This window comes from Ascaphus truei, chromosome 7 (assembly GCF_040206685.1).
Source record: "Ascaphus truei isolate aAscTru1 chromosome 7, aAscTru1.hap1, whole genome shotgun sequence".
Classification (NCBI taxonomy): Eukaryota; Metazoa; Chordata; class Amphibia; order Anura; family Ascaphidae; genus Ascaphus; species Ascaphus truei.
In genome coordinates, this window is record NC_134489.1 from 5,876,911 (window position 1) to 5,898,587 (window position 21,677).

Below are 21,677 nucleotides of genomic sequence, written 5' to 3' on the forward strand. Positions count from 1 at the left end.
TGGCTTGTCTAAGGATTACTCAACATTCTCCAACCCTGACCCTGCTACGAATAACTGAACTGCGCAATCCAGAACCGGCTTCTAAGGTCGGTGGTTTAACATCCCCACCTCAGCCCGCGGTCCGGTCCCAGTTTGTGGTGAGCACGTCCTTTACACTGAAAATAAAGAAAACCTGGCGCCAAATGTTCATATGGAAAGTCCTGTGATCTTCAAAGAATCTGCATAAATGCTTGTCAGGCCATGAAACGAAAGGAGACTTTCACAGGACTTTCCATATGAACATTTGGCGCCAGGTTTTCTTTATTTTCCATGTTGTTTCTGTTTGTACTAGACAGTAGCTATTTAAAGGATATTGTTTGTATATTTTTATTTACACTTTAGCGCTATATTCACATTTTCTTTTGTTTTGACGTCCTTTACACTGCTATAGTGGCTTATCATGCCCATATTATATGAGTATGATGTACCACTATGCCAATAAATGGGTAAATGGTGGGTATAGTGATCCCAGGGTAGGTGGTTAGGCCTCCTGGATGGGTAGCGGGAGATGAGGGTTAACCCCTTAATTACTATAGCGGTTATTAACCGCTAAGGTGATTAAGGGGCTATTAGATTGTATTTTTTCATGTATTCTTGCTGGCATCGGAGGACATGGACCTGGAGTATGCTGAAAAGGACACCCTTCATGATGGCAGGGGTAAGTAGAAAGGTTTATTTATGCTGGCTGGCTTATTGACTTTATTTATGCTGGCTGGCTAATGTTTTATTTATTTTTTTTGTTTCAAAATTTTTATTGTTTTTTTTGAGAGAATAACATCAAATAATAGGTTTCAACATACATCTGTTACAATTTCACAATGTATAAAAAGAATAAATATTAAACGTATTACAACCTAAATAATACTCTTGTTGTCTTCTTTATCTTATAATCTACTTTACAACCGTTGAATTCTACAAAACATTGTATATATATATATATATATATATATATTTATTTATTTAAATTTTAGCAACCTATTTAGGAAGCAGCCGCTTCCGGGCATTTCTCTCAGAGAAAATCAAGGATAGAGAAAAAAGCAAGAGAGAAGAGGGAGGGGGAGTGGGTAGGGGGGGGGGGGGAATGAGAGGAGGGGGATTGGGGAGTGGGGTGTCCTATTAACTCCAATCTTGTATGGTCCCTATATTTTATTTTTAATTGTCTGGCCAAACTGACCAAACCTTATGGAACTTATCCACCTTTTGGCTCAGCTGCGCCGAGAGAAGTTCCATTAGCCTTAATTCCTTGATACGTCTCAGTACTGTCTGCTTGGAGGGGGGGGTTTATTTTTTTCCATGCCGCGGCTACCGAGCATCGAGCTGCAGAGAGGACATGGCTTATTATTTTATTCTCTTGGGGTTGTAGGTCCTCTATTGGTTTAGCCAGCACCATGACCAGTGGGTCCACCTCTATCTCTAGTCCCAGGAGCTCTCGTATCATTGTTTGCATCATGATCCAGAACCCCTGAATTTTTGGGCAATTCCACCAGATATGAGCCATATCTCCTTTTTGCCCACATCCTCTCCAACACAAATCTGAGGACCCGGGGAAAATCTGGCTCAACCTATTTGGGGTTAGGTACCAATGGAACATAATTTTGTATATATTTTCTTTTATAGTTGTGCAGATTGATGTTTTAGAGGCCGCTTCCCAGATATCCTCCCAGTCCTCTCTATCTAATTCTAGGTTTAAGTCCTCTGCCCATTTTAGCATGTAGCTATGATTAGTTTGTGCCGCAACCGACGCCAGACCCAGATATACCTCAGAAATCAGACCTTTGCAGTAATAGCCTCTTCTGCATAATCTCTCAAATTTTGTCATATCAGCAAACGCTGTGTTTTTTTAAACTGTTTGTAGGTAATGTCGAATTTGCAAATAACCAAACACCGGTAAATTTGTAATTTTATGCTTTTTCTCCAACTCTGGGAGTGCAAGAATCTTATTTTTGGATACATAGTCATCCGCCATTATCAACCGCAGCTCTTTATATTTACTGAGTCCCTTTGGGGGGCAGCCTGGGAAAAACTCGGGATTGCTAAATATGGGGGTCATTAGAGTGGGGGACGATGCCAAATGATATTTCTCCATATTTCTTGACCATATTCTCCATGTACACCTCATTGCTCCCAGTTTTAATTTATCTGCTAGGCTCTCCCTCCCTCCCCCGGTCCAAAGGGTTGCCGGCAGAGAAGGGGATCCTGCATAGGTAGACTCAATCCCCAGCCAACAACTTGTAGTTGAATCATTGTTCCACATTATTACTTGTTTTAGTTGGGCCGCCAGATAGTATTTAGTGATATCCGGGACTCCCAGACCTCCGCAGTCTTTTGGGGCTAGCAAAATTGCTCTAGCAACCCTTGGTCTTTTATTTTTCCAGATGAATTGAAAAATTCTATTCTGGATATTTTTAAGTTCTGCTAATGGAATGTCTATTGGTAGCGTCTGGAAATAATATAGGAGTCTTGGCAGGATATTCATTTTAACTGTGGCTATTCTTCCTAGCCAAGAGATCTGATATTCGTTCCAGCTCTGAAGATCTTTTCTAATCTTTTCAAAGAGAGGGGGATAATTGTGTTGGTATAGGGTCTTAAAAGAGCTCGTTATCTGTATTCCCAGATACTTTATTTTTATTGAGCTCCATTTATAATTAAAGTTTGCCTGTAACAACTTAACTTCTGATGCTGTTAATGAAAGATTCAGAGCCTCCGACTTGTCCGTGTTCATTTTATATCCCGAAATTTTACTCAATTGGTCTAATTGGTATTGTAAATTTGGTAGGGACATCAGTGGGTTGGACAGGGTTAGGATAATGTCGTCGGCAAACAGGGATATTTTGTAATTTGTCTCTCCAATATCGATACCTTTGATATTCTTTTCGTCCCTAATTGTCGCTGCCAGGGGTTCTATGGAGAGGGCGAATAGAAGCGGAGATAAGGGGCATCCTTGTCGGGTACCATTAGTAATTTTTATGGGGCTTGAGTCTCCTCCTGGGAGTTTCACGACTGCTGTGGGAGTTTTGTATAGGGCTCTGATCCCCTCTAAGTATTGGCCCCTAAATCCGAATTTAATCAAAGTTTGATCCAAGAAATCCCACCGTATCCTGTCAAATGCTTTTTCTGCATCTAGACTCAACAGGATAGCCTTCGTATTTGAGAGGTGCACATGGTCAATAAGGTTGATAATTTTTCTGGTATTATCAGAGGCCTGTCTCCCCGAGACAAACCCGACTTGATCTATATGAATTAGGCTGGGCAATATTGGGGTGAGTCGGTTTGCCAAGATTTTGCTAAAGAGTTTTAGATCCGAATTAAGGAGGGCTATGGGGCGATAGTTACCGCATTGTAATGGGTCTCTCCCTTCCTTATGTATGATTGCTAGATTTGCTTTGGACATTGTTGTCGGAATATCTGCTCCCCCTAGGAACGAATTAAACATATCCAGCGTATATGGGGCTAGTACCTTCTTAAATTTTTTGTAGTACTGGTTTGAAAAGCCATCTGGGCCCGGCGTTTTACTAGCTTTTAATTGAGCTATGGCTTCTAGAAGTTCTTCCTGTGTTATGTCCCTATTTAGTTCTAAATGATTTTCTTCTGTAAGTCCTGGAAGTTTACATTTCCCCAGGTATTCAGAGATAGCCTCCGATCCCGATAGTCTATTCTTGGGGAATTTTAAATTGTATAATTTAAGGTAGAATTCTGAGAATTCTTTTGCTATTTGCGTCTCGTTGTATGTTTTTGTTCCTAACCTAGTTTGAATGGCTGAGATTTGCGTTTTGGTTCTCAGTCCTCTAAGTTTGGACGCCAAAAGTCGATCGGCTTTATTACCTTTATCATAATATTTTTGCTTGGTCCACCTTAACGCCCTCTCCACTTCATCTAGTTGTGTCTGCTTCAATTCAGATCTAGTTTTATCAAGTACTTTGAATAATTTTTTTGAGGGGTTGCTTTTGTGTTTCTGTTCCAAAAGCTGCACTTTTTCCGTTAATTCATTATATAATTTTTGCTTAGCTTTTTTCTTATACGATGCTATGGCAATAATAGTCCCTCTTATTGTAGCCTTATAAGCTTCCCATAGCATTGCTGGTGACTCTACGGAGCCCTTATTCAGCGTAAAGTATTCTCTGAGTTTTTGTTTAATGTCTATTTCTACATCTATTTGGTTCAGCAGAGAATCGTTTAATTTCCAATTATATTGAGTGCTTTTACTGAAGGGGAGAGAGAGTACTAGTGAGACCGGAGCGTGGTCCGACCATGATATTGACCCTATATCTGACTGGGAGGATGCCTGGAGAACATCTTTGGTTCCCAGAAAATAATCAATCCTTGAATAGGTCTGGTGCGGGGGTGAGTAGAACATGTAGTCCCTCTGGCCCTGGTGCTGCGCTCTCCAAATATCTATAAGCGAGTATTCTTTTAAGATGTTTCTAAAGTCTTTCGCATTTTTTTCAGTGGAGCGTGGGTGAGACGTTCCTTGCACACTTGATCTGTCTAGTTCTGGGGTGACTATCATATTCATATCTCCTCCTATCAATAGTGTGGTTCTTGGCTGGGGAGATATATTATCACATAAGTCCATTAAGAATTTTGCTTGTCCATCATTTGGGGAGTATACGTTCACTAAGACTATTTCTACCCCAGTGAGTGAGCCATATAGAATTAAGTATCTGCCTTCTGGGTCTGATACCACTTTTTTTAGGGTGAATGGTGTGTTATGTTTGAATAATATAGCCACCCCTCGTTTTTTTGTTGTACAAGACGCGTAATATGCTTGGGGATAGTCTTCTTTGAAAGTGTTTGGGGGAGATGTAGTATTAAAATGGGTTTCCTGAAGGAATAGTATATCTCCTTTTGTTTTTTGGAGTTCCTGGAGGGCCAGTCGTCTCTTAATTACTGAATTTAGCCCCTTTACGTTAAGGGACACTATCTTTAGTGGTGTTTTACAAGCCATTTTCCCTTTTTTAGTTGGGCAGGGTCTTGAGATCCCTCCACTTTCCCAGGGTGGAGGAGCATCCTACCTTCTTCCTTTGCGTGCGTGTCTAACTGATGTCCGTGTGTGTTTTTGGCGTCGGCAGTTCTGAGTCTTCTAGTCTCTGTGTGTTCTGTGCTGGGAGGGGTTGGCTTGGAGACGAGCTGATTGGACACCTGGGGAGGGGGAGACAGGGGGGCAGGAGACAGGAAAAAGAAAAGAGAAAGTGGGCGATAACAACGCCCTAACATAGTAACCCTCACCACTCTAAGGGTGAGGGGGACGGGCATATTGCCCTCTGGAGACTTCTCGGTGAGTCCGGTTCCGGAATCCACCAAGGAGGACCTGAAGCCCCTCCAGGGTATTCAGAGATCAATCGAGATCATGCATAACACATAATCAACACTCTAACACTTTATATAACCACTTGTCCCCCGTGGGGGGTATTAAAGGATTGACATTAATTAACTACTGAACAGTTTCTAGTCTTTCCCATTACTCTAGATTTGACATACCCATCCCAGATTCCTTACGAACATTTCTAGCTTTCGCCACAAGGTGGAGCCAGAGGGCTAGTTCAAGACAACATCTATACCTGAATTTTAGCATTGCAGTAATTAAAGACTATAAACAGTATATCAGTACATCCCAATGACACCGTTCTAGGGATAATATTTTTCACTTCTTCCGCTTGAGTCCGGTCTCGTTCAGGTAAAGACCTCCGCCAGCACCCCCCCCCCCCCCCAAAAACCCCAAAATCAACCCCCCTACTCCCAAAACCCGCGTCTGGGGCTGAGACCCATTCTTCGGGGTACTTGCGGGAGGAGGGGGGGAGGGGGGAGAGGGGAAAGGGGGGGAGGGGAGAGGGAGGGGGGGGAGAGGGAGGGGGGGGAGGGGGGAGGGGGAATTTTGTAATTTAACCTGTTTATTTCGTCCTCTGCTTGGGAATAGGAATGTTCTGTATCCTCCACTTTTTTTTGTATAGAGTCAGTTCTCTCTGACAGGGCGTTCATGTCAGTTCTGAGCGAATTGACGGCTTTATTAAGATCATCCTGGAATCCCTGTCTCATTCTTAGGAATAGATCCTCTAGGTAGTCCCTGGTTACCTCTAGCTGTTCTCCTCTGCTCCCCTGCTCAGGCATGCTGTCAGGCATTTCTACGGGGTGGGTCCGGCTGCCCCCTTGGGTCGGGCCGTCTCTAGCTGGGGGTTTGTGCGTCGGCATGTAAAAGCTTTTTAGACTTGTTTGCGTGGATCCCTTCGGCCTTACGCTCATCCCCTGGGAGTTGCGCCGTACTCTGGTTAGTTTTTATTGATTTCTCACCCCGATTGGCACTATTTTTGGGCCACCAGTTATTTATTTATTTTAGTCCAGAATATTGTGGGGGAGTAGGGATATGTGACCCTGGGGCTCTGGGAGTAGGGTTAGGGACTTTCAACAGGCAGGGTGTCCGCTCCTTAGGCTCTTTTGTGGGGTGTTGGTGCCTCTGCTTACCCTCTCAAAATGGCTGCCTCCTCCCTGCTAGCCTCGTGCCTGGGGCCTCTGCCTCCCTTAATTAGGGGATATCTTCTTGCTTCTCTCCCCTCACGACCGGGTCCCAGCTCAGGGTAGTACCTCAGTCTTGTGGTGTGGTATCCAGGGGGAGTCCTCTACTTTCCCTCTTCCAGCCGCCACGCCGCGGGAGGCTACCGCGTGTGCCTCTGCAACACCAGGGGGGGAGCGCGGGGGTCCGTCCCTGCTCGCCTGCGGCTCCCCTTCTATCCGTGCTCCACGGAGCACACGTGCCTTCGCCGCCTCTCTCCTCTGCTCCCGCAGCTGACGCCGAGACGCGCGGCAGTCTGCGGGTGAAGATCTGCAGCAGGGGGTTAGCACCCACCAGAGGCCCCCCCCGAGCACCGGTGAAAGCCCTCCGGAGCCTCGCGCGGGCACACCGGAACTCCGTGAGTCGCGGGACTCAGTCCTGGGGTATTTATTTATTTATTTTCCGGCTCTTTTTTCCCTACAGTTTCACTATTCATAAAACTATACTAATGGAGGGGCTCGGGAGCTAGCTGCTCACGCTGCCATCCTCCCTGACGCCACCGGAAGTCCCCCTAATGTTTGATTTTATAATGGGCAAATGAGCTATTATCCATATCTGGATAATAGTTATTTTGCCCATTACTGTACTGTATGTGTTAGGGGGGGAGGAGCGGTGTATTTATTTAAATGCTAGCAAAAAAAAAATTGCCACAGGATTGGTACCGCAGGCCAGTGGGGACCCGCGGGGACCACCCGGGGGCCCCAGACCCTGCTTCCCGAGATACAGACCAGTATCCCTTTTGCATTTAAATGTCCTGCGTCACGTGACCATGGGAATAAAAGGCATAGGAGATACTAGCACCCCATAACGGGGCCCGTATCTTGGGAAGCATGGAGTCCCTGGACCTCAATGCAGTTCTGCTCTGGAGACCCCCTGCTCAACTACACTAGTAATAACATTTATATTAAAAAAAAAAATCATTTCGGGTAAGATTTGCGCAGGGAGAGGCAGCTCCCACTGAGCAGCTCTCTCTGCAGCTGAAAGAAATCACCGGGTAAGGCCCTTTCAGAGAGGCGATCATCACGCCGCTGCCTACTCGCTGTTTTGGGAATTTTGCTGTCACAGATACTCAAGGCTTTCTGAATACTGTGAAAGCAACGCAAAAAAAATGGCGATTTAAATGGCCCGGCGATTTTTTTTTTATGAACGCTTATAGCATAGCCCCCTTTAAGTTTGTTTCAAATGCTGCGCTTCCACAAATCATTTATTCAGAGACTGTAAAGAAGCTATCAAATGCACAGTGTGTGATAGGGACAAACATGTAGCAGCTTTACATCCAGAGACATTTATACCCGACCAACTCAATGCCACCCCCATGACAAAGCATGGCGGGGAGGAGGAAGAAGAGAAAACATCATCACCATCTGTCACATACAAGTGCACCAACCTGGAGGGCTACAAGAATGTACAGCATCATCGATGATAAAAGCAACCGATCATTAGTCAGGTCAGAGTTCTTTGACTTATACAACATACGAGACAACTCTTCCCCCTACACACTCAGAACATGCACAGGAAGGATGGAAACAACAGGGAGGAGAAAAAACGGCTACATCACGTGTTCCATAGATGGTAGAATAAAGATACCACTCCCTACGCTTATAGAATGTAATCAGATGGCAGAGAACAGGAGCGAGATTCCCACACCAGACGTCGTCACCCACACATTAGGGAGATAGCCGATCGCATCCGACCGTTAGAACAAAATGCCTAGATCTTATTACTGCTTGGCAGGGACATCCTGAGAGTACACAAAGTTCGTGAACAGCGCAATGGAACTCACAATGCCCCATATGCCCAAAAACTTGACCCGGGATGGATAATAGGGGGTGAAATATGCATCGACAAAGTGCACAGAGCAGACAACGTCGATGCACTAAGAACAAACATATTGGAATAGGGACACGCATCCCTCGTCAAACCATGTCCTAGCCATTTCCAAGTGAAAGAAAGGCCTGGCAACAAAGAGAAAGAGGTCATATCACTGAAACCCACAAAGACATCTTTATATCAGAGAAGTGTGGCTATGACCTAGGATGTACAGGAATCCAGATGACAAAAGATAACAAACCACCTTCATCAAAGGAAGGAAAAGATTTCCTGAGGGTGATTGACAAGGAGCTCTTTAAAGACAAATCAAGTAGTTGGGTGTCTCTGCCTCTATTCCATTCACCCAGTAGACATCTCCTAAACCAGGGGTGGGCAGACCATACGTCGTTTGTCATATATACCCTTTATTTTAAGTATAATACTAATAAAGAATATTTGTAATAAAATTACTTTACTTATGGATACTTGAGTGCTCTTACAATACCAGGTTCTTTTTCTCTAGTTCCAACATTCCAAGAGACACTGTTTTTAAGTATACCTTTTGCTTGCTTCATTCATTGTAACATCGCCGGAAGAAGAGATCAGTGTACACTGGCGACACACTTTATTCGAGCTCGGCTAGTCCCACGAATTCGGGTATACCCGGGTGTATTGAGGTTTGTGACTGTTTTCTGCCCGAGTGCATTGAGGTATTTTCCAGGCAGGGATTGAAGCATTTTATTCCCGCTGGCTGCAATACTGCACAGTATATATATATATATATACTGCATTACAATTCATGAATTTATGCCATCTGGTAGACACGCGAAGCATTGCAACCTATTAAATCCTAATCATTATCATTTAACAGATCAGCCGCCTGTCAGCCAGGCATGAACCCAGGCTGGGAAGGCAAACGCAACGGGGCTTGTCAGAGGTGAGGAGCGGCGCATTCCAGGTATCTGCCAGGTACATACTGGGTATTTGCTCGAATAAAGTGTGTCGGTGCAGTATCTCGAAAGCTCGCACAAATAAAAGCATTTCGTTAGCCACAGAACGGTATCGTTAACCCTGGCTGTGCTCAAAGCTGTGACCACGCAGCAAGCTTAAGCCTATAGGGAACCATGTTAAAAATGGTTTTGAAGCAAAAGGTGGCACTGTGTGCTCATTTGCATGTCATTTCCCAGAATCCCTTGCTGCAGTGGAAGTTCTTTGTACTGGGTGATACTAGTGAAAGGCAGCGTTGCAGACCTGTCTAAGACATGCAAATGAGCATACAGTAATATTTCCATTTGCTATATGCTTTGCAGTGGAGGGTTTTTGTCACTTTTTATACCCACCATAACTTAACTAAGTGTGTGTATATATATATATATATACAGCTAAACCCCGTTATAGCGCGGTCCTCGGGGGCCACCCGATCTGACCGCGCTAGAACCGGGGTTGCGCAATTTTTTTTTAAATGGCCGCCGTGCGCCCGATCGGGAGGGAGGAAGGAAGAGGTGGCCGGAAGACCTACAAGTCCCCCAGCAGCGGCCCTCCGAGTCCAGCCGCAACCTGCTCCTTACCTCCCTCCACCGGCATCCACTTCCTCCCCCCCCCCCCCGATGCCCCCACACCTACCGGCCCTCCGTGGCATAATCAGTTTTGGGCCTAGCCCACGTGGCCCTCCGAGTCCCAGCATGCTCCTCACTCACCCCCCCTACCGGCATCCACACCACCCTCACCCCTCCCGACACCCCCCCTCCTGACACCCCGCCCCCCTCCTCCTGATGCCAGCTCCGCTCCGATCTCAGCAGCCGACACTAAAGGTGGGGAGGGGGAGTGGGAGGTGTGGTGTGCTGTGCAGTGTAGTGTGCTGTGAGTGCTGTGAGTGTTGTGTGCTGTGAGAGTGTGCTGTGAGTGTGCAGTGAGAGTGTGTGCAGTGTGCAGGGAGAGTGTGTGCTGTGAGCAGTGTGCAGAGAGAATGTGTGCTGTGAGCAGTGTGCAGTGAGTGTTGGGAGTGTGTGCAGTGTGCAGTATGCAGTGAGTGCTGGGAGTGTGTGCAGTGTGTGCAGTGAGAGTGTGTGAAGTGTGTGCATGCAGTGTGTGCAGTGAGAGTGTGTGCAGTGTGCAGTGAGAGCGTGTGCAGTGTGCAGTGAGCAGTGAGAGTGTGTGCTGTGAGCAGTGTGCAGTGTGTGCAGTGAGAGTGTGTGCAGGGACTGTGTGCAGTGTGCAGTCAGAGTGTGTGCAGTGTGCAGTGAGAGTGTGTGCAGTGAGTGCTGGGAGTGTGTTCAGTGAGTGCTGGGAGTGTGTGCAGTGTGCAGTGAGAGTGCGCAGTGTGCAGTCAGTGTGTGCGTGCAGTGTGTGCAGTGAGAGTGTGTGCAGTGTGCAGTGAGAGTGTGTGCAGTGTGCAGTGAGAGTGTGTGCAGTGAGTGCTGGGACTGTGTGCAGTGTGCAGTGTGTGCAGTGAGAGTGTGTTCAGTGAGTGCTGGGAGTGTGTGCAGTGTGCAGTGAGAGTGCGCAGTGTGCAGTGAGAGTGCGCAGTGTGCAGTGAGAGTGTGTGCAGTGTGCGTGTGTGCAGTGTGCAGTGAGTGTGTGCAGTGGGCAGTGAGAGTGTGTGCAGTGTGCAGTGTGCGTGTGTGCTGTGAGCAGTGTGCAGTGAGAGTGTGCTGTGAGCAGTGTGCAGTGAGTGCGGTGAGTGTGTGCAGTGAGAGTGTGTGCTGGGAGTGCTGGGAATGTGTGCAGTGTGTGCGTGTGCAGTGAGAGTGTGTGCAGTGAGTGTGTGCTGGGAGTGTGTGCAGTGTGCAGTGAGAGTGTGTGCAGTGAGAGTGTGTGCAGTGAGAGTGTGTGCAGTGAGAGTGTGTACTGGTAGTGTTTGCAGTGTGACAGTGTGCAGTGTGCAGTGAGAGTGTGTGCAGTGAGAGTGTGTACTGGTAGTGTTTGCAGTGTGACAGTGTGCAGTGTGCAAAAAAATGTAAAAAAAATGTTACATTTTTTTTTTTTTAAACGAGAGGCACATGAAAACCGCGTTATAAGCGGATTCGCATTATAACGGGTCGCGCTGTATATATATATATATATATATATATATATATAAAAAGACAAAAGGAGAAAAGCGCACGGCCCAGTGTAATATTGTTGGTACATTTATTTAAAAAAAGGGGAGAGGGGGTGGAAAAAGGCACACTCACAAACAAATCAAATATAAAAGCATGTCGTGAACAATGTCACCGCCTGCTGGAACGGATGCTTTAACCGAATCCTCCTCTGAATGGAATCAGCTATCCCCATGCAGAAATAGAAGCTGAAGCGCTGATGGTATTCAGTGGAACCTCTATCTTTATTTTGTTGGGGACTGTTATTGGTTCTCTGTTTTTCTGTTAGTTTGTGTCATTGTAGGTTTTATTGATTTAATAGGTTTGTAAATTTTATTTATTCTTGTATTGATTGTCAAGAGAGTATTGTGATATTTAGTGGAATATTTGTATTATAAGAGGCGCAGCTTTCTTTTTTTGTCTATATATATATATATTTACACAAGTGACCCACACACAGACCGCAAAGCCTTAGGGCTCTGGGCGTATGTGCTGTTTTCTTGTTCACTAAAAACTAATCTCTGTGTAAACGGAAAGAATACACAATGCAAATGTCACTGGTCACTTCCTCATCTTACATGTAAGCCCTGGAATTCATTTCTACATTGTCATATTGAATTAATAGATCGAGGGCACAAAGGGCACTTAGAAGATGGATTTTTAATTAACATGACGGTTCTCAGAAGAGGAAAAAGCTTATTAAAATTATGCATTCATTGTATAACCTCCTATTAGAACGACGTGTTAACTCGGATTAGAATTAGGGGCCAAGCCTTTCTGACAGAGAATGGGTTAATATATTAAGCAACCAATCCTGGGCTCATTTGAGAAATTAGAAGGCATTTTGCTGGTCATCAGAATAGTAGTATTTATTAATAGTAATTTATTATTATCTTTTTGAAATTTTTAAACATTAAAAAATGTATAGTTCTGAAAGCATAATATAGGAACATGACAAATTAAAAAACATCTTCAGTTGGATATTATAACAATTCAACTTACAGTATATATGGTTCTATAAGATAGTAACCGCAATCCTGTAGGGTTTTAAACCTCCAGTTTCTGTAGAAGAATAGTGCATACAGGCACAAACACACTAAGCACAGTGTATTTTGTATGACACACCTTAAGTAGAAAAAAAAGAATACACAAGCAGAACAAGTTGATGTTGGTAGGAGCTTTGTACTCTACTTATGGTTTGTACAGAACTGTAACGATGCACGGAACACGCCCACTGCGGCGTGTTCCTTCCTTACCTGTTTACTTCTGATCGCCGCCCTCTAGCTGTGAGTCAAGATCCTGTGTCTTTAAGGGTTCTGAAGCAAACAACGCCATCTTGCTTCCTGGCAAATCCTGCCCTCTTCCTCTTGACAGGAAGTAAGCCTTTCTTTGACTTTCTCTTTGCTATTAGTCATTTGCTGCCTGCCCTGGTGCCTGCTAGTACTATCATTGCATGCTGTTCCTGCCTGGACCTCCTTGGGACCTTTAATCATCTCCTTTGGATTCCGGAAGACTGGGACAGTCACACATTTACTACTGAGGTTAGTTTACCGTCGGGTAGTATAGGACCTGCTTGGTAGAGTTCACCTTGACGTGGTAGCAGGCTTATAATTCCTTGGCCAATGGATTAGACTAAGAACCCTTATGTTATATTTAGTTTCGCTGCACCTTACTGTTTCTGGCACCATGCCTTTAAGGAGGTTGGACGTCCTCCAAGAAGCAATTCCCTTGTAGATGTTACCTTGTGCTCTGGACTCTACCTCCCCAGCTCCTTCCATGTTCATGTTCCTAGTTCCTGGTTCCCGTTCCAGACTCCTGTGCTGAAGCGTTGGTTTTCCCCGCGTTGGTGCCTGAGAACACGCGCATCCCTGCTCTGCTGCCAGAGCATGCGCACACATGCAGCTGGGTTAGTCATGTCTCTGAGCTTGGCTCCGCACCTCCGGATGCGTTGCGCATTCTCATGCGCGCGGCGCGCTCACGTGACTATGTGCGCCGATCCCCAGCTGCGCGGCAACTCACTCCCATTCGTGTCTTTTGCGGCTTCCCCACCTCGCTATCGGGTCCCTTCCTTTCTCTCGCTTGTGTGGGGAGCAAGAACATAATAAGGTTGGGAAACAAGATGAAAAGAAAATACAGATGGTCAATGGATTGTTGAAGAAGCATTAGAGACATAGGGGGCTATGAACTAAGAAGTGCGTTTTTGCGATCTTTTGGAAAAAATTTGCTCGGCTGATAAAAGTGAAACCAAAAGCAGGATTCACTAACAAGTTCAAGGCATTTTGGTCCGGCCGAGCAAAAATATGCCCTATAGCGCGAGCTATTTTTTTCCCCCCTGCTATCGCGCTTAAACTTTTAAAGTGAGATAGCTGATAGAAAAAAATCCGCTTGTAAGAACTGCATGGAGACGCTGCGTCCCCATGCATGGCTCTTACAGGCGATCTTGAAGCATAAATATACATATAACCCATCTATCCCCCCCCCCTACACAGATCGGGCCCCCTAAAGTGTTCTGGAGTCTGGCTATATGTCTCTGTGTGGTGCATACCTGCTGGCAACACCTGAGTCTCCCGCGATGACATGGGGGACAACAGGAACAGGTTACTGGGGGGAATGCCTTCGTTCTCGTTCAATGGTGCAGCGCCTCCTTCTATAGTAAGCCCCAGGAATGCGGGGTGGAATCCTTACCACAGAGATTCCCCACAGGGATGAGAGATTCCAGTCTCACACAAGGTTCTCTTTAAAACCAGCAGATTCTTTATTCTCTTGGGCAGCAGCAGCAGCCGACAGGTACAGTTGATGCACAGTCCACTAACTGTTCTCCCTTATGATGGTCCCTGCCGCCACTCTGGACCAAAGGGCACCCAGAGTGGGGCTAGCTCTTCCCTCACCCCCTAAGCAGGGTGAGAGATATTTGGTCCACCTATAACTCACTAGCTATATCAGCTCTACTCATGAGCTGATCACTCCTCTCCTTACTAACACTAACTCACTACTGTCAGACTTACAGAACACACACTAAATAGGAAATGCACTGCCCTTTATGACCTCAGCAGGCAACGCCCCTGTGTCTCTTGATTGGATACAGGGTCAGGTGACCTACCTCCACCATTCAGGGCAAGTGCTTGAAGGAACATCCCCTCTGTTTCTTCCTCCCATCCTACACCTCTTCCTAACTCTCCTCCTGTCTTCCTTGACTCTTTTCCACTGTCTCAGAGGAGGATGTGTCGCTGTTGATCGCCTCTTCTCCCTCTACCACTTGCCCTCTTGACCTCATTCCCTCCCATTTCCTAAAACCTCTTGCTCCTACTATAATCCCTACGCTCACACACATTTTTAACTCCTCCATCTGCTCTGGAACCTTTCCATCCTCCTTCAAACATGCAACAGTCATACCATTACTCAAAAACAGCAAGCTTGACCCTACCTGTCTTTCTAACTATCGTCCTGTCTCCCTCCTGCCTTTTGCCTCTAAACTCCTTGAACGTCTTGTATTCTCTCGCTTGCTCAATTTTCTCAACACCTATTCTCTCCTAGACCCTCTACAATCTGGCTTCCGCACTGCTCACTCCACGGAAACAGCCCTCACTAAAATAACTGACGACCTCCATGCTGCCAAAGACAGAGGTCATTACACTCTGCTCATATTACTCGACCTCTCTGCAGCATTTGACACTGTGGACCACCCTCTTCTCCTTCACATTCTCCATACTCTTGGTATTCGGAACAAAGCTCTAGCCTGGATCTCCTCTTACCTCTCCCATCGTACTTTCAGTGTCTCTTCTGCTAACACCTCCTCCTCCTCTATTGATCTCTCTGTAGGGGTACCCCGGGGCTCTGTCCTGGGACCTCTTCTCTTTTCTCTGTATACACTCTCTCTAGGTGACCTAATAACATCTTTTGAGTTTAATTATCACCTCTATGCTGACGACACACAAATAGACTTTTCAACACCTGACCTTACACCTGCTGTACAAACCAAAGTTTCTGAATGTCTCTCTGCTATATCATCCTGGATGGCCCTCTGCCGCCTTAAACTCAACATGGCTAAAACAGAGCTCCTCATGGCTAAAACCTGGCCCTATTACCTCCTTCCACATTACTGTTGGAAATACGATCATTCACCCAGTAGCCCAAGCACGCTGCCTAGGTGTCACACTCGACTCCTCGCTCACATTTGCCCCTCACATTCAAAACATTTCTAAAAGCTTTCGCTTTTTCCTCCGCAATATAACAAAGATACGCCCTTTCCTCTGTTGCTCGACTGCTAAAACTCTGACTCAGGCCCTCATACTCTCCTGTCTTGATTACTGTAACCTCCTGCTGTCCGGCCTTCCTGCCTCTCACCTGTCTCCCCTACAATCTATCATAAACGCTGCTGCCAGAATCACTCTACTCTTTCCTAGATCTGTCTCAGCATCTCCCCTCATGAAATCCCTCTCCTGGCTTCCGATCAAATCCCGCATCTCACACTCCTTTCTTCTCCTGACTTTTAAAGCTTTACACTCTTCTGCCCCTCCTTACATCTCAGCCCTAATTTCTCGTTATGCACCATCCAGACTCTTGCGCTCTTCTCAAGGATGTCTTCTTTCTACCCCCTTTGTATCTAAAGCCCTCTCTGTGACGATGGGGAGGATTTGGCCCGGGATTAAAGGGGTTACAACCCCATTTGGACACCCTCTACTCTCATCAGGGAAGCAAGGGGTTAACTGGACTGAGGTCCAGTAATGAGTTTTGCCTTGCTTCAATATCCAAATGTTTAATTCCCCTGTGTAAATGTATCGTGTTATGCCAGTGTTTGCATCACCTACATGCTGGGATTGATCCGGGAGAGCAATGGTTAATATTTCTTTAGTGGTTATAGCCCTTTGTTTAAATTACCCTCAAAGATGCCTGCTTACTAAATGCAAATGGTCAGGAGAGCGACCAAATGGGTAGGAAGCCGCCCCTGATCAAAGGCTCAGCCACTCTACCTGTTTGCAGGAAGCTGGAGTGGGTTGTGAGCGTTATAACTCACACTTACAAACGCCTCTGATTCATGAGGTCTGGGGCATTGGGTGTGAAGTCTAACAACAGGTGACAAATGTCCACTACCCAGGGGTCCCTGCTTCAAAGGATGTATTGATGGGGGCCAGGGGTGCGGTTACACAGGGAGATATCAGAATGAGTGACCGTATTAAATATAAGAATATTATGAGATGTCCTTGGCTGAACATGCTAAGAGTTACATATGTGTATTCGTGGGACTTACCCGCAACTAACGAATACAAACACCTGATGTTTAGCCAGTTCTAATTAATATCTCTCTTAATTTTAATATTACACTGTAATATTTAGTCTCGTTGGGAGCGTCATGCATGCCGGAATGCATTAATATAGCTCGCGTGCCAGTAAGTATAACTGAACTGAAGTTATGAAGTTATTTAGATAGGGAAAAGCAGTTTTTAAACGTCGTGGGGTGGGTGGAGTTTTACTCTGAGGAAAACTGTAAACTTCACCACTGATTAATGAGAGGGGCTGGGTTTAGGTTGTGTTCAAAGGGAAATAATTGTATAAGAACCAGGCTCAGCCTATGGCTATTGTCTGCATGCAAGGTCCTTTCATGGCTTTTTGTGTCTTGGGATTATGAAGATTGCTGTATGAACTGCCAGTCCAGATGTGACTGTTTCATCATTTCCATCTTTATGTAAGTGTCCATATTTTGCCTGTTATTTGTATAGCTTGTGTGTTCACTTTTATCAAGTAATAAATTATATTTTATCATATCTAAGTCTCGTCCCAGTTATATATATTTTTGGTGTAAATTATAACCTGTCATAAGCTCCCGTCACAGGCTTATTAATAAAACTGGTGGCAGCGGTGGTATTGAACTGGACCTGTATTACTAGTGTTCTGCGGGATACTGTAATATAGTGGAAACTTGATGGTAATTGCAAGTTCCTGGGACTAAAGATATTGAACACACAGTGTACAACATATAACACAAGATATGGCACCTCCTCACTGTTCCCCTACTTGTGAGAAGCATTGCCTCCAGAACCAAAGTGCCGGCCATCTGTCTGACTGGAGCCGGGCACCGAGACCGGAGGAGTGCATCAAGTTGGTGCGGGGACCAGCAACCAGCAAGGCTGAGAGAGAGACAGCGATCGGTGAGCATGAAACCCGGCAGGCTGAGCAAAAATCCACAGCTGCAGCCGCTGTAACCATAAAACCGGCCGGAGAGCAGGGAATGGACCCAGCTCCGGGACGGCAGAGACTTGTGGAGCGAGCGGGTGGTCTCGGAGACCACGGAAGTCTTGCACCAGGAGAGGTAACGGCCGTTGCGGTGGTCCGTCCATTTTCCCTGAAAGAGCTGGCACTGGTGTGTGCATTGGGCAAGACGTGGTTCCCGGCGAAGTGGACCCAGTTCCTGGCATCGGTACCACACCAACCCGCTTATCCCCTCCCAGAGCCCGCCGCTCAAGCAACTCCGCTCTGGACTCCGTTGCCCCTTGCTGGGGTTAGTCCACCGGTGGCGGAGAAGCTCCGGCAGGCGCTGCGGCACTGCCACCAAACGGGCCACAATAATGCCCGGTGCCCTGACCGTGCGCGGTCGGGCGAAGAAGCCCCTCAGGGCCAGCGCTCACGAGCTGCGGAAAAGATGACCCAGTTAGCGGCATCCTCTGATGGCTCCCGCCCAGCCGGGGCGACAACCCTCCTCGGGACGTCTCCTGGAGAACCTGGACGGGCTGCATCAGAAACAGTGGCGGAGAGCGGCGGCCATCCACCTGATCCCGGCGGAGAACCGGCAGCGGCGGCGGAGAAGAAGCCGCCACTCCGGCATCCTGCCGGCGGCAATTTTATTTGGCGGGAGGGACAGGGTTTGCGGGAGGGGGTTATTTTACCAAGTTTGCATGGAGCTGTGTTCCTCCACAAAGACCTGGGACCCTTGTCCTGCACCGTTGTACCTGTACCCAACCCAGGCGCTGTCGCGGCAGCAGCCCGCTGCTGCCCAGCCTAGATGGTGCCGGCGGCGGCCACTCCAGTCCCCCTGCAATTGGGACCAACGAAGGCGGCGGTCTCTGTGGGGACCAGCAAGGTAAGCCAGACCAAGTCGCAGACTGACTTTGACTTATTTTTCCCTATGACTGTACCCTGTTTCACTATACGGGTGACTGGGGGGTGGCAGGAGATAGGGGTACCAGGGAAGGGGAAGGAAGGGCAGCTTGTAGGGCAGCTAGACTTCCCCATTACCCTGGCGGAGCAGCAAGGGGACTCTCGGTTAAGAGCCCCACTGTTGCAGCCTTGCTATGGGCTGGAGGTATCAGGGGTTGTGGCAAAGTTAGACCACCCCCAGATTACCTGCCAGCCAGGTGCTAAGGTGGGTGCATCTGCACCAGCAACCCTCAGCTCATCCCCGGTAATGGGGAGACAGTGTCAGGGAGATGGCCTCACTCAGGTTTCCCTACGATCCAGGTTAGGATTAGCTAGGGAGAAGCGGAGTGAGGGGAGGCTGCAGGAAGGTAGCCAGCATCAGATCTCAGTGGGAAAAGAAGGGCTAGTGGTAGCTATGGAGGGACAGCAGCAGGTATTGCAGCTAGACTTCCCCATTACCCTGGCAGAGCCTCATTGGATGTCTCAGATCAGCAAACCCCCTGTTGCAGCCTGGCTATGGGCTGGGGGTATCCTGGGCAGAGGCAAGCTTGTGCCACCCCAGGGATACCTTCCAGCCAAGAGCTAAGGCGGTTGCATCTGGAGAGGTGCCCCTGAGCTCATCCCTGGTAAGCGGGAGACAAGGTCAGGGAGGTAGGTGCACTCGGGTAGCTCCAGAGTCTGGGTTAGGATTGCCCAGGGGGGAGAAGAGTGCCGGTGGGCTGCAGGGAGGTAAGCAGCAGGAGTCATCAGCAAGGGAGGATATACGCAGGAAGATATCCCCTAGCCAGGAATCTACCACGTAGTTCTCCAATAGCTGGTTCAATATGATCCTTCCTGCTCGTGATTTTGCAGACCTGGACTTTCTGTGAAAAAGGTAATGCATCAATAAGAGAAGGAGGATGATGGCTATCTGCCCTTAAAATTGCATTTCTGTCTGTATCCTTTCTAAAAAGATCAGTATGTAACTCCCCATTAGTCTGTGTAATGAGGACATCTAAAAAAGAGAGTTGCTGTGTACTCCATGTATTGGTGAGGAGGACCGGTGAATGGAGACCATTAAGATACTCAAAAAAAGATAACAGCTGATCCTCCGTACCTGTCCATATGAAAAACATCATCAATATATCTGTAATAGCTTTTAATATGCACTAAAAAGTCTGATTTGTAGATGTACTGCTCTTCGAAATGTGTCATGTATATGTTGGCGTAAGCAGGGGCCATATTACTGCCCATTGCTGTCCCCTTAATCTGCAGGAAGAAATCACTCTCAAATCTAAAATAATTTTTATAAAGAATGAAATGTAAAATGAGCATAATGTATTCAATTGGAACAGTATCACTATAATGGCGAATGAGGGTGGCCTTGATTATCTCAAGACCTTCAACATGGGGGATTATTGTATAAAGGCTAGACACATCTAAACTAACCAGAATATGATTAGTCCCATCACCAGGTGTTTTTTAATTTGTCAAGGAAATCAAACGTGTCTTTGATGTATGAGTTGGCTGTCTGTGCTATAGGTTGTAGAAATGTGTCTACAAATTTTGCAAGGGGTTGATTTAATGAATTAATAGCAGCTATAATAGGCCGCCCCAGGGGATTGTTTAAATTCTTGTGTATTTTGGGCAAGGTATAGAAAATAGGGCATTTAGGATGCAACATAGTTAGAAACTCAGATTCAGGCTCTGTTATCCACCGGTTATTAACCCCCATTTGGATAATTTCCTTAATTTCTCTCGCATAGTTAAAGGTAGGGTCCCTATCCAATTTAATGTAGCAGTTAATGTCACTCAGTTGTCTGATGGTTTCAGCCTTATAATCTGAGTAATTCTGCACTACTAGGGCACCCCCCTTGTCCGCACGCTTAATAATAATCTCATTATTATTAGTCAACATTTTTAATGCTTCCTTTTCCTGAACAGACATATTGTATGTAGCCCTATGTTTGTTTTTTTTGTACCTTGCAATGTCCCCCTTAAACAGTCGTATATATGTGCTGACTGATTGATTTTTAAATGGAGGGACAAAAGTGGATTTGAGCTTGCACATTTTGGTACCTTGATAAGAAGCCGAATTATCTGTCCCTTGCTGGTCAGTGGCCAAATTAACTGTCCCTTGTTGTTCATAGGAGGATTACCTGTCCCTGGTTGGATATTGGAATGCACCGATTCTGTAGACCTGTTAGAAAAAAATGATTTAAGGTTTAATACACGTTCGAATTTAAATAGGTCAACCTCCAAATCAAAATCATTAAACAATGTATTAGGTACATATGAGGGCCCCCTAGCTAAAACAGACATGTCACATTGATTAAGAGGGTAATCAGACAGATTAACAACCACGGTGTCCATACTCATTTCTGCTCCGTTGTACGTAGGGGATAGGGTGATCTTCCCTTTCCCCTGGCCCCCGCGTCTAATTTTCCTTTACCTTTCTCCATGTCCTTGGATTGGCCTAAAAAAGGGGCCGGACTTTGGCCTCTCTGACGTTCTGTTGAGGAATGGGCTTCAGAGTCACTGGTGTGGACTTCTTGGACTCCCTGGGGTGCTCTCCCTCTTTGGTTCTTGCGTTGTTTGGGGTCTTGCTTCAGCCACGGGTATACTCTTCCATCTTTATAGTCATTAACAACTTTTTTGAATTTCAACTTCTTAAAGTGAATAAGATCACTTTTAATTTTTTTCCAGCTTGGTCTTAAGACTATCCAATGATTGTACAACGTCCGTACCAGGGCTAGACTGTTCAATGAGGATTTCCACTTTGAGTATATCCTTCCTTGTGTGGCCAGTTGTTCCCCCACCTCCTCAATAACCAAAAAATTCAAGTTCAAAGAGGCCCTATTAAAGCTGCAGTTCAGTCTTTTAAATTTTTATTTATTTTTTTACTTCAATAGTTTCATGTGTGCAATCTCTAATTACCTAAAGAACTGTATAGCTGCAGGTCAATTCGTTCTCCATGTATTGATAGGCGAAATTTGGTGACATAATTAGTGAAGGGATCTGTTTTTCTTCTGCTTCTGTCTCTCAGTGGAAGCTCATGAATATTCATGAGCACTCCTGCATTGACATGTGCTAGAGGG

The 21,677-nt window shown here is 46.2% G+C and overlaps 1 long non-coding RNA gene across 1 annotated transcript in view; it reads right to left on the reverse strand.

Annotated features, from left to right (window-relative positions):
• LOC142498479 (uncharacterized) overlaps positions 1 to 20,779 on the reverse strand; it is a 38,705-nt gene extending 17,926 nt beyond the window's left edge. Inside the window, exons 1-3 of the long non-coding RNA XR_012802431.1 lie at positions 20,659 to 20,779; positions 12,726 to 13,547; positions 12,472 to 12,594 (exon numbers count right to left, since the gene is read on the reverse strand). This is a non-coding gene — a long non-coding RNA (uncharacterized LOC142498479). The remainder of the gene's footprint in view (positions 1 to 12,471; positions 12,595 to 12,725; positions 13,548 to 20,658) is intronic.
• Positions 20,780 to 21,677: the final 898 nt, after the last annotated feature.